Here is a 12509-nt window from a genome sequence, read left to right on the forward strand (position 1 = left end):
CACCATGTTACCCATGTTGAACTCTTTTTCCTTGCTCTGAAACAAGCCTGATAAAACAAGGGGATTTAATAATATCTTGTATTTCAAGCTTTTTTTCTCAAAGGGCTCTCCTGAGGATCCTAGAAAGTATGGTTAGTAAGACTTCCGTTTTACAAATAGGAGAAGTTAATGCATAGGAAAGACTGAAAAGATTTGCTCAGGTTTTCACGAGGTGTGAGCGCAGTCAGTAACTGAACACAACCCAGATGCAGTCTGTGTGTTAACTACTAAAACAAACTATCTCCTTGCGGTATTATCCAATCCTAGTAAGGGGTGCAGAATTTCTTTCAGCAAGAGACTTCTGCTTTTCACTTGTAAGAAATTATTTTTTAGTGTCTGAGCTAAGAAATAATTTGCAAAATTAGATCAAACCAGAAAATTATTTACTGGGGGCAGGGAATGATTGTTTTTATACGGTGAAGCTGTTGTCATGTGGGAGTGTGTGGGCAGGCTTTTGTAATGGCCAGATTCTCACGGGATGAAAAGTCTTTGAAGAATCGTTTCATACAGTGGAGATTCGCAAGAGTGTCGCGGCTAGTAATTTCTGCAGATGTCATCCACAGGGAGCATGTTTGAGGCCCTCCGCCCCTAGTGTGACAGGTATAAACATGCTATCCTCTGAGTGACTGATCAGGCATCCATTTGCACCCCATGGTGCTGGACTGTTCATGCAACAACCCACGGGGCCAACTGAGCATCATACGTCCCATTCTAGGCCACAGAAAGACTTTCTCCGAAATGGCTTTTCCTTTACTGCTTCAGAGTAAGGTAGGATCAGGCATTGGATCTGAGAGCAAGGAGCCTGTCTTCTGTGCTTTTAGTGACCTCTATGCTGGCAGCATGGCAGTGTAGAAGAGGGAATCATTGTTGAGGCAGAGAGAAGTAGATTGGGGTGGAGGTGGGAGAGGGGTGGCCAGGGAGCCAACGTAGGGGCAGCTTGGGACTGGTTTGGTTAAGCAAGAAAATCAGGATCTGGGGGGACAGGAAGGGAGTGTGGGACTGGTTAGACCAGGGGTCAGCAACATTTTTCAACCAGTTTAGGTTGAAAGCCGGCTAGCGCTAGGACCTGGCCACCCCTGCTGCTGCTGCTTCCAGCTGCAGTATAGGCAACTACCCCCCCCCCCCCCCCGAACACTTTTGTCTTCAGAGTGCATATGGCCTGCAGAGCTATTGGATCCAGCCTGTGGGGCCATAAGCTGCTTACCCCACAGATTCTGGGATGGAAATTAATGAGGAGCTGGCAAGATCACATGAGGAGATGTGTGGGAGGAGAGAAGGCTGGGATTTGGCTACACAAGAAGTCTAGTATGAGGAAGCAGTTAGGGGGAATCAGGAGTAAGCAGGAAGAGAAACTTCTGAAGATCAGCTGGGGTTTAAGGAGGGAACTGGAACTGGCCTTTAATGTGTGACTTGCTCAACTTTGTTGAGGAACTCAGTCCAAGGCAAGGAACGAATCCATTTCTCAGGGTAGGTTCCCATAAGACCAGACCTTTCCTTTTCTATGAGTCTCAGGTTCATGTTCTGTGTACCTTCCAATTTTTTGCAACAGATGCTGCTGTAGAGAACAGCTTTGTTCATTGCCCAAACTCTCATTCTTCAACTAAGAGCTTAATTGAAACAAAACTATGCATAAAAAGTCATTGTGGGGAGTAGCATGATCCTCATGTGTCATCGTCTAGGTTGGCAAGATCTTTGGATCCCTTTTACAGGCCTCTACTACCTGAGTTATAAATGGCAGCAGTAGTTGGCTATTATCTTCTTTGTGGAGCTGCCATCAGAGGGGGCAGAGATGTATGCTGTATTGGAAAGATGCACATCTGTTTGCAAGACAGCAGAGGAGCACTGAGATTTGAGAGTAATGGGCTCTATTTAGGCCTTAAATGTGGAGTCACGTAGGTTGCGTGGTCACTGAAGGTGTAATCTGGCTGGCTCCTGGATCAGAAGCCACAGGGCCATGTTAGTGCACCACTGCACACAGACCAGTGAGCTCTGCTGCCACGACCGTGGCTGTGCTGCTTCTGGGTCTGGGCTTAGCATGTACAGTGCATCAGCCCAGAACTGCCTTGCATCCTATAAGCTTGGAGTGTTGTAGCTGTGTCAGTCCTGGAAATATGTGAAAAACAATGTCTTTGTGTGACATCTCTTATTAAACCAACTGTATAGTTGGGGAAAAAGGTCAGACAAGTTTTTGGGCACAGAGGAGAAAGCTGAGCAGCTAGAGGACAAGAGAGCGTCTCCCCACTCTGTTTCAGTGGCTGAGGAGGGGCTCCTAACTCGAGGGAAAATGTTGTCAGCCCTTGTAACCCAAAAGTGGAGCATGCTCAGGAAACGCATTTGGTACGAAGAAATTGAGAGCGATTGGCGCATGCTTAGGGTGGACCACCTGTGACTTCTTTGTAACCAGAGGCTTGTCATTTGGCCGACCATGGGCAGCTCTTTCAAAAACGTAAATGAGGAATAACTTCATTGAAAGCAGAAATCAATACCTTTTTCATTAATACAGAAGCTGTATGGCTTGTGTCTTTGAGAGAAGAATCTAAATAGGCTATGTGATAACATGTAGCTGTCTCAGCCCTAGAAAGAAATCGCCAGCGAATGAGTGCTGAGTTTCCAAAAGACAATGCAGCAATAATGGAGGGAGAGGAGAGGGACTTCATCTCCTGGGGAGCACAGTACTCTCCCATGGGCTGCTTCATCCACTGCAGAAGAAACATCGTTCTCTCACTGAAGCTGAGAGCCGCACTTTGTGGAACAGCAGTTCCCAATCTCTCTCTGGCGGCTTCTTGTTTCATTTCCTTGCTCCTTTTACCTGTCTACCCTTCTCTCTTGCTCATTAAAATTAACCTCTTAAATTCAAAGCTACTCTTCATCTATTTGGTCAAAAATGTGCTTAGTAGTGCAGGGTCTAGCTACACTGGAGATTTTTCTATAGCTGTCCCAACAGTTCAAGCTGAAGCACCCAGCAAAGTACTGTGTTATACTGTGATAGCATTTCTATACTGCATGTTTTATTCACTTGAAGGGCAAATCCTTTGTTTTATACCCAAGCAAATTTAGGCTAATTTGGAAATTCATACAACTCCTAGAATCATATAGAAGTAGTGCTGGAAGAAACTTGCATAGCTCATCTAGTCCAACCCCCTGTCTGAGACAGGATCTCATCCCTATCCTAACCATTTTATACAAACCCATAATCTAGCCTCTTAGTAAAACTAATTAATGTTGTAATAGCATTTTATTAGCGCTCTATTCTAGTAGCACTTTTCTTTACCAGTAAAGGGCTTGAACAGGGTTAATCTCTTATCAAAATCAGTGAACTGTTTGCAAACTATCTCTAAATTTTATGTACACATCTCACTTTTGAGTGGATTGTGGTAACTTGTGCCCTGACTAATGCAGTTTGGTAACAGCATTTTTTACTCCTTACTCTAAACACAGTTTGTGATGACTTATTTCTCAAACATGGCATACAAAAAAGGCCAATGTGAGTTCCTTTTGGGTTTGAAATACTGTTAAGCAAGCCCATGTTGCAAGTTCTGATTAAACTGTAAAGAAAATGACTCCCGTGAGAAGGCAACAAACTATGCAGAGTATCCCATTTCCACAATGGCCTTTGTCTAATATCTGTCAGCAGGATGTGTTTTTGCAGTCCATGAGTAAAATCATGTATTAATTTTGTGCAATAAAGAATTACAAGCTGTGAGTGGCTCTCGCTCAATTGCAAGATTGACCTGTGCAATAGACCAAATTCTTTCTGCCATCCCAGAAGCGTAATTAAAAAAATAAAGAAGTAATTCTATGCAGACTGTACACAATCAAACACCAAATGAGAATGTAAATGGCTCGGATCAGGAAATTCAGTCGCAGCATCTTGTCCGTTCTGTCTTTTGTTTTACTGTGTTCTGAAAAAATCCATTAACACAGTTTGCAAATGACAGCATATCAATACGCTAGCCCATGACACTGGCTGAGGTAAAGGCCACTTGGGACATTTAGAATGAGTGAATTGAAGATTTGGGTGATTTCATTGTAGATGTTGAGGTAATGGAGGGGAAGGATATAAGTAAGGACGGAAGACAAGCTGGGATGACTTTGGTCCAGTCTACACTTCAAAGTCTTGCACTTTGAGTGCCCGTGCACACTCAAGGCCCCTCTGTGGTGGCAGAACTGCTTGCTGTGCAGGCAGTTACTCTTCTTAGGTAAGGTGGAATAAAGCTTCTGCCACCACCTAGACAACAGAGGAGGCCTGTGCCTTCAGCAGCTTGCTGCTTTCTATTCAGTGACTGGTGCCATCCTAGAATGCACTTTGCATTATGGCTACTCTGCTATAGTGGAGCTATCAAAAACATACAGGTGTGCGCCCATAAGAATGGCTCCTGTCTCCTACCAGAAGCTCTGACTGCAAGGTTTCTGAGGAAAGACATTCTTTTCTTTTTTTTTAAATTTAGCTTTCAATGGCATTTAATTGAATCTTGGCATTGGGATACTAATTCAATGTAAATATATTACATTCATACACGATGATGCCTGAGATTAATATCAAGCATTTACAATCTCTGCAGCAATTGTACCTTAGATGTCCTGCATGGCTAAATTATTCTTATGTTCTGTCATATGTTTAACATATTCAATATGCTAGGTAGCTGTGAAAATAAGAGTGACTCATAATTTCAACCATGTAAGCTTATCTGCAATTCATGGGCGAGACCTGTCTTCTCCCTTGTGTCTGGTTTTAAACATCAGCATTTGACAAGTAAGTGGGGAAGTGGGTATGAATTGCAAGACATGGAGAGCATTTATGAGAGAAATGGGAAGGAGGAAAAAGCCATCTGCTTATTTCTTTTTCAGTCATGCCTTCAGTTTTTGGAAGGAGCTATGTGCCCTGTCACTCTGATGTGTAGGAAGCAATTTGAGGTGTCTACACTGGTCTTTGTGAGGATTTTAGTTGAAAAATGGGACTTTACTACACACAGGCACCATGACCATGTTTGGTGAGGTGATGCATAGCATTACAGGTGCATCAAATCTGGAAGAGTTCTAACTATTCTTGCTGTGGTAGTTCAGGCGAGCTGTTGATCTGCTATTTGGCAGGAGGTCATGTCGTCATACCACAGCATGTTTGAAAAGCGTGCTTAACCCTTTGCTGTTAAGGAGAAAGTTTGAACCTTAGAGTCAAAGTGGTTGTACTGACCTATGACTTGAACTACAATCCTAAATTCATTTTGGGCAGGGGCCCTTGAACTAATATGCTCCGATTAAAACAGTAGGAGAGGATAATATTGCTGTGCTGAGCCTTTCTTCAGATGTGGTTACTGGCATGCTTGTTACTTCTTACATTTACATTTTCAAATGCATGTTTTTGGTATATTTTTAAAAATACTGAAAATTTCTATTTGAATAGCTTTGTACAATGACACACTTTTTAGTTCTAATGCTGTTTCTTTGGAAGATAATTATAGCTACTTAACTCTAGCTGACTTTTGTGGTTTTCTTTTTGCTATACAGTAGTTTAAAAATAATTTACATGTGTAGAGGTGTGACATCAATGCTTTAAATAACCCTCTGCTTGGTACTTAGATGTACGCTCACAAAAATAGCTTGTGTGAATTCTTTACATTGCAGAAGAGATGGGCTTGAACTGCAACTTTGGTCTTGGTTCTGAAAGTCCCAAAATAACAAGGGCTAAGTACAGACAGTCAAAACACCCAAGGCTGAATTGATTCAATCTTTGTAGGTTAGTCTAAGCTGTGTAGATTGAACCAATAAGCAAGTGAACAGACATTCACTTTTGATTCCAGAAATGCAGCCGCACATTTCTGGAATCAAATGCATTGATTCCAGAATCAATGGAATCAATTGATTTCCTGGTACAGGCTGGAAGCTGGGGGAGTTGATAGAGCATGCCTCCCTGCTTGGCTGGAGCAGACAGCTTAGGCCATAGCTAGCCCACCCATCCTGAGCAGGGGGAGGGGGTGGGACATGTTTACAGGGGAGATGCAAAGCATTCTGGGATGCTAGAAGATTGTAAATTAACTTGAATTTGGAGGCAATCTGGGACAGAAGTTCAATGAAACTATTTAACCTGAATCAGTTAAGTCTGATATTGCATCCATCCAGGTTTATCTTAAACTAGCTTAGGCTGTTTTGAAAGCAGTTTATGTGCAGTGAACTTCTGCTATGTTCCAGATCTGAACCAGTTTCCAATACACTTCTACCAGTTTGTGTAATTTCTGTCCCTAGCCAAGCTGTTCAGTTCTCAGGTTTTCCTTTGGCTGGAGATAGCTCCAAATTATGGTGTTTGGTACTAAGCTTAGATTCTGATGCTTTCTTGATTTTGGGGTTGCTCAGGATAATAGTTTGGGCTCATGTAGAATATATTTTTGTCTAATTACATAATTGATGCAGTAAAACTTTTGTGACTGTAGTAGTGTTAAAGTGATGTTGTATTAAGTCGCATGTTGTGCTGATGCTGTGAGACTTGAATAAAATAACAGACCCAAACTTAGTAAGTGATTTTGATCAATTGCAATAAGCTGTTTTGTCAGCTGGAATTATTTTAATTTGGGAACATTTTTCAGACACGGTGAAAGAAAGTTTGGCATCAGTGAAGTGAACAGCGTGTGATGCAGGAGGTAAGGGAGAGGAGGGAACAAGCATCTAAAAATGGAGCTAGCCAAAAAGCAGTGTTTTGTACCAACAGATGGGTACCAGCTGCTATTGTCTTGCTATGACACACAGATATACTGTCTGAACTGGGTGAAAAGAATGTACTTTATCACAGTAGTGCTAACCCTGCAGGGTGAATTAAAAAAACTTTAAAAATACAGAAAAATATGGTTGGGTTATTTAAAATGAACAGGGTCCATTTGCTCAAAAGTGTACATTTTCCCAAAATGTGTGAGCTGACAAAATGAAACCAAGTTGAAAGTTATCTTTAGGTAGTGCTGCCGGAAAAAAACAAAACTTTTAAAAAAAAGTCCAGAGCAACATTAAATGAATATTTATTGTGGTTCACAGATGGGAAAAGAAGCTATTATTTTTAGAGCTGATTGAAAAAATGATGCATGAGTTTTTTGGGGTTTTTTTGCTGAATTTTTAAGTTTTGGTTAAACTTTTTGAAATAAAAACTAGCTCTGGATCTGTTCACACTTGGAAAAATCTGATTAGCTTTATTTATTCATTTGTGGAAGGAAGAGTCCTTTTAAAAATGGGAATGAAATTGAAGGCAGAAATATATTAAAAAGTGAACTGCACTTTGCAGTATGTCTGCTACTTTTTTCTTCTGTGGGTTGTGGTGCCATTAGAGGAAGTCATAAGTTTTTTAAATTGATTTCTATATGTATCCTTATTAATAAAACTCACTATTGCCAGCTCACAATTTTTAAAAGTCTAATGATGTCTGAAAGCTCCAGCCCTTTGGGCAAGTGATAATGTAAGAATCCAAAAATAGAAAAATAATATAAAAATATTTTAAATTGTAGAGATGTTCAGAATTGTGATATGAGTGCTCAAGACCTAATTGCAAATAGATAACTGAATTACACCATTTATATTAAAAATATTGTGCTTTGGAAAGTAGTCGCAGTAGAGGGGGATTGACTCATGATTTGAGGTTTTTGATAAAAAGAACTAATAATTAGCTCAACGTTCTGCATAGATAAGACCTTCTAATATTCTGAACTGATCATACTAACTTCAGGTTTAGCTAATGATATTTCATAACATTGTTCTTTCCTATCATTTCTAAAACACCACTGCCAGCTGTGACATGTATTTCTCAAGCTTGCACGTGCATATAGCTACTCTGGTTGCTTTTGAATTTGGAACAACTGTTAAGCAAACTCTCCATGTTGCAATATGCACAGAGTCCTTCAGCAAAGCGTTCTCATTTTTTTTGTCACATCCTGAAATGCATTGGGTTTCCAGTAGATTAGCTATTTTCCTAATGTTTGCAAATGGAATATTGTTTTTACACAACTTTAGCAGCACTATTGCAAGCACCAATGGTTTGGGTTGAATCTGCAGTAAACAACATTTTTCCATTAACATCAAGTACTGTTTCTTATTGAACATTAAAATGTTCCTTTACTTGTGACTCTTTGGAGGATTTGATGCATCTAGGGATAATAATCCATACAATCCAATCCAATAAGCCATACAAACTCTGCAAATAGAGCTCTGGTATATTATATGATGCAGTTCCCGGTCATTTGTAGGCAAGGCAAGAATATGGATATAGTACCGTTTTACAATGGAGGAGCATAAATCATGTCTAATGGAAAAATAAATAATTTAAGCCCAGTGTGTTAAGGTGCTGTAGCTCATAAAATGCAAAGACAGTTGAGGGCATTTATCCCACAGTCCTCTATTTGTGACAGTAATAGCTATAAATTAACTGATGGCTTGCCTATTCTTTTCTGGCCACCCCATTCTTCTGTGTTCCTGATTTTACCTTCCACTGAGCTGATTCAGCTTACTGAAGACTCAAACAACTCACTCTTCCCAAGCGCATTGGGCTCTCTCCTGCTCAAGAGAACCACGAATTCAGATTTGCAACAGCCAGCAACGGGAAGTCCTTGGGAATGTGGTAATTCTTCTGAGACGGAACAGATCAAATGCAATCTGAGACAGCCCCAGGGGCAAATGGATTAATGATTGTTTACACAGGCACTGTCCAAATCCAGATAAGTCATGAGCACTCATTTCACAACTATTTCTACTGAATGTGGAAATTAATTGGATGTTTTTTGATATAGTGTCCTTTGGGTGCCTTGTCTTTCACCTAGAAAACTTGATAATGGGCCCTAAGTTCCAGCATGGTGAAAGTTTTCCACAAAATGAATTCTAGGAATGAATCTTTACAAATTGCCACGACCTAGTTTCAGGCTTGAGAATATTGAGCTCTCCTCTTTTTAGTGAGGGCGTGACCGTACTTTCATAGTGCTACGACTTTTTGTGTAGGGTATGAAGTGTTCCATAAGAACTGTTGCTGGAGCGGTCCATGTAAACCTCAATATGGTTCCATGGTCACATATCTGTTGCCTTTTATCTTTGTGACCAAATAGCACCGTGGTCTATTTGGGAATGACCATTCTACATTTTGCTGGATGTCCCATGCTGATGGAAACGTCTCTAAAGAAAATTCTAATTGCTCACCTATCCATTTCTGGACACAGCTGCATGAATTCCTGGCAAAACCTAAAAGATAAAACAAGGAGTTTAAGTTTACATTTCAGAAAATAAAATGTGTATACATTTAAAAGAATGTTTTGAAAATCAGCTATACAGCTTCAATAGTTCAATAAGAATGATACTAGAACATAAGGAAATTTCCAAAAATTTCCTGCCCCCCCCACCCCAATTTTACTCTAATATGTCATTTGATAGTAGAAAGTCCTCTGACGATTTAATTCCCAGAAGGCAAGATGTTTGCCCAATTGTGATGGGCTGCAAATGAGCAATATATTAACATTTTCTTAAAACAAGATAAACTACGACTTAAATCACCCTAATCACTATTGGGTTTGTCCCTAGTTTTGTTGATATTTACAGACAATTTCTGTTTCTTTCCTGGTGTGCTGTTTATTTTCATCACTACCTTGCTCTGATACTAGTCTTTCTGGATTCAGATGTTTTCCCTATTTGACATAAAAGTGATTATCATCACTAGATGGCAGCATCTACTTCTTACCCTTCTGACTAGATGAGCCTTTGTCATTACAATATCTTCTTCCCCTAAATTTGATATTTTATTAATGGTTTCCCTCAAAATTTCTTTTTGGATCTTTAAAGCCAGTGAATACTTTTGTGAATGATATGCAGGACATGTCATGATAGAAACCCAAATCAGTTTCTTTAGGTGCCATGCGGAATTGGCAAACATCACTGGCCACATAACCTTGTCTGAGAGTTTCCGTTCAGTTTTCAAAAAGACATGGTAACTGTAACTCAGACTGAAGTTAAAAGTTTCCAAACAGTATTGCAGTGTGTTTCTGCTGTTACATGGTTAATTTAAGTTCCCCTTTTTGTTTAGTTCCCAGAACTCTGGAGCAGATTTGAGTTGTTCCACGTCCCACAAAGTGTGGTGTCTCTGGTAAGTCTCCTTGTGAGTATTTCTGGTGTGTGAAATGTAACCAACATCCTGATTTTCAGAGATGACGACCCCCTTTGGCCTCCTCAGAAAGTTATACGTGCTCTAGCTACTTGGCACTTTGAATATTAAGCCAATATTCTCTCTGTCTCCAAAGGCTTGCTGGCAGCCTGATAGATTTCTATTAAGCGGTTCAATGGTTTTCTTTCTTTCCTTTTTTTTCATGTTTTCACCTTCTTTCTAGATGGAATTCCTGTACCGTGCAAGTTATACCTCATCGTCTGCATAGGTTTCCGTCATATTGCAACTTCCTTGCTTCATCCCTTAGTGGAGTAATTGTTGATTAAAAGAGCAAGTAAGGAAGTGCCCCAATATGTACCTGAGCTTGATTAGCATCATCTGAGTAAAGTAATTAGCAATTAATGGGATATTGACTGGTGCAATGTTGTTGTGAAAAGATTTCATTGTCCTCCACTTCTTTTCCTTTGTTAATTGCAATTATACTAATGATTTCTGACAATAGAGTCAAATGTCCCCTAGCAGGCTGTAGAGACTGTATTTTGCAGCATATGCAGACTGACATGACTCTTGAATCTGCTTAACAGAAGCCCCAAAAGAAGCTGACCTGCACCACTAGGTCAGACTGGAGAAGTCACTGGAAATTAGTCATTGTTACTTTATTTCAGGCTACATGCCATTTATTTCCAGTTTTAAAAAAAAGAACTGGACTAACATCCATTTTTTCCCCTGAAGTGTGGGCACCTTGAGTTGCTTTGGATGCCTCTGGCACAATAGATGAATTCTTTTTAAAGCCAAGTGCTAGAGAACTGAGTGAGCTAGAAAGGCTGTGGGCCCTGTGCCTTTCACAATTTTGAATAGTTTGGACCTCATCACATTGGCTCAGGGTAATATACAAATTGATTATTTATGTAGGTGAAAAAATGAACTGTGAACATAAGCCACCTTCATCGCGAGCAAGCATATGATTTTCCCTCGGTGTTCCTGCAACATTATTTAGGATGCTGTGTCCTTTGTCTCCTAGCAGTAAAATGGAAGATATTGGAATTTATCTTTCATTTCGGGCTGACTTTCTCCTTTTGCCTCTTTGTAGAAAGATAAGACTTTCACATAGAAATGAATCATTTACAGCATTACTGCTGACCAAAGTCATATATATTATGATATTTCCCAGTAATCCCACCAACCATCCCACACACACTTGACTCAACTCCATTGTTCTAAATCCCTTCTGCAGTAATCAGAGAAGTGAAAATCCTCTTGAAAACTGCTGACTCGGTTCATGTGTTGTGCATTTAGCTAAAGCAATTGTCAATTGGAATGGAACGGCCTCAGACTCCACTGCATCTGACTATTTAAGGACAAATGCAAGGGAATCCGAGAAAACAAGGCAATTTAAAAATGTGAGTATCAAGCCTGTCCTTCAGTTCCTCCGCTGGCTCCCAGTTTCAGGTCTTGGTCTAATCTTCAAACCTGTTAATGGAGCAACTCCAATCAACATTAGAAACTGCATTTCAATCTAAGATCCACGTTCCTCTGAGACTATGCAGATCGCAGTGCTCAGGCTAAAATGCATGGAAGACAGTCAAACAATGAAAAAGCTGCTAGTTAAAAGCATTCTACTATAGAGTAAATTTTCAGAGGAAATTGGCTGAATAGAGTGCAATTGTCTTCAGAAAAGATTTTCCCTTTGAAAAAGTTTTCAACCAGAGCCAGAGGTATTTGTTAGCATTACAGCTTCCTCTTCCCCTCTATCCTCTCAAGAAAAAACAAGCACACCGACTCCTCTGCTAGTGATTTCACTATTTCCCCTCTGTGTTGTTTGGAAGAGTCGCCAATACTATTGTGATGAGCAGCAGAACAAACAGATCAAATAGTCTGTTTTTTTTTTAAAAAAAGACCAATCTACTAAATATTGCAAAAGAACATGAAAACTAATAACATATCTGCCTAAGTGTACTATATTTTATTGCATGATCGGAGAGATTTCTCCCTGACTCAGTCTGGTTTCATAGGCCTGGCATTAAAAGTTTAATCCTGCTGTCATACAAGGAAGCAACTGTAATTTAATAGCTTAGTGTTAGACTGCACAAGAATGACACATTTCTAGACTAGCAGCTCAGTCAAACTTTAATTCTAATAAGACCATAGGTTCCTGGAGCGATACTTGCACAGAGATGCAGTCTGGGTTAATAGAGTTCAAACTGAGAAGCAGGGCCTTGAGGCCTGGGGCAGTGTCCCCCTTCTCCACCCTAGCCCATGCGTTCCTCTGCCCCTGAACTATTTCTCTATGTGCTATAGTTGTCTTTAGCTTCCAGCCTTTGGTCCTTGTTACACCTTTCTTCATTAGGTTGAAGAACCC

Source organism: Crocodylus siamensis, chromosome 1, assembly GCF_052110815.1.
Source record: "Crocodylus siamensis isolate JL-2025a chromosome 1, ASM5211081v1, whole genome shotgun sequence".
NCBI lineage: Eukaryota > Metazoa > Chordata > Crocodylia > Crocodylidae > Crocodylus > Crocodylus siamensis.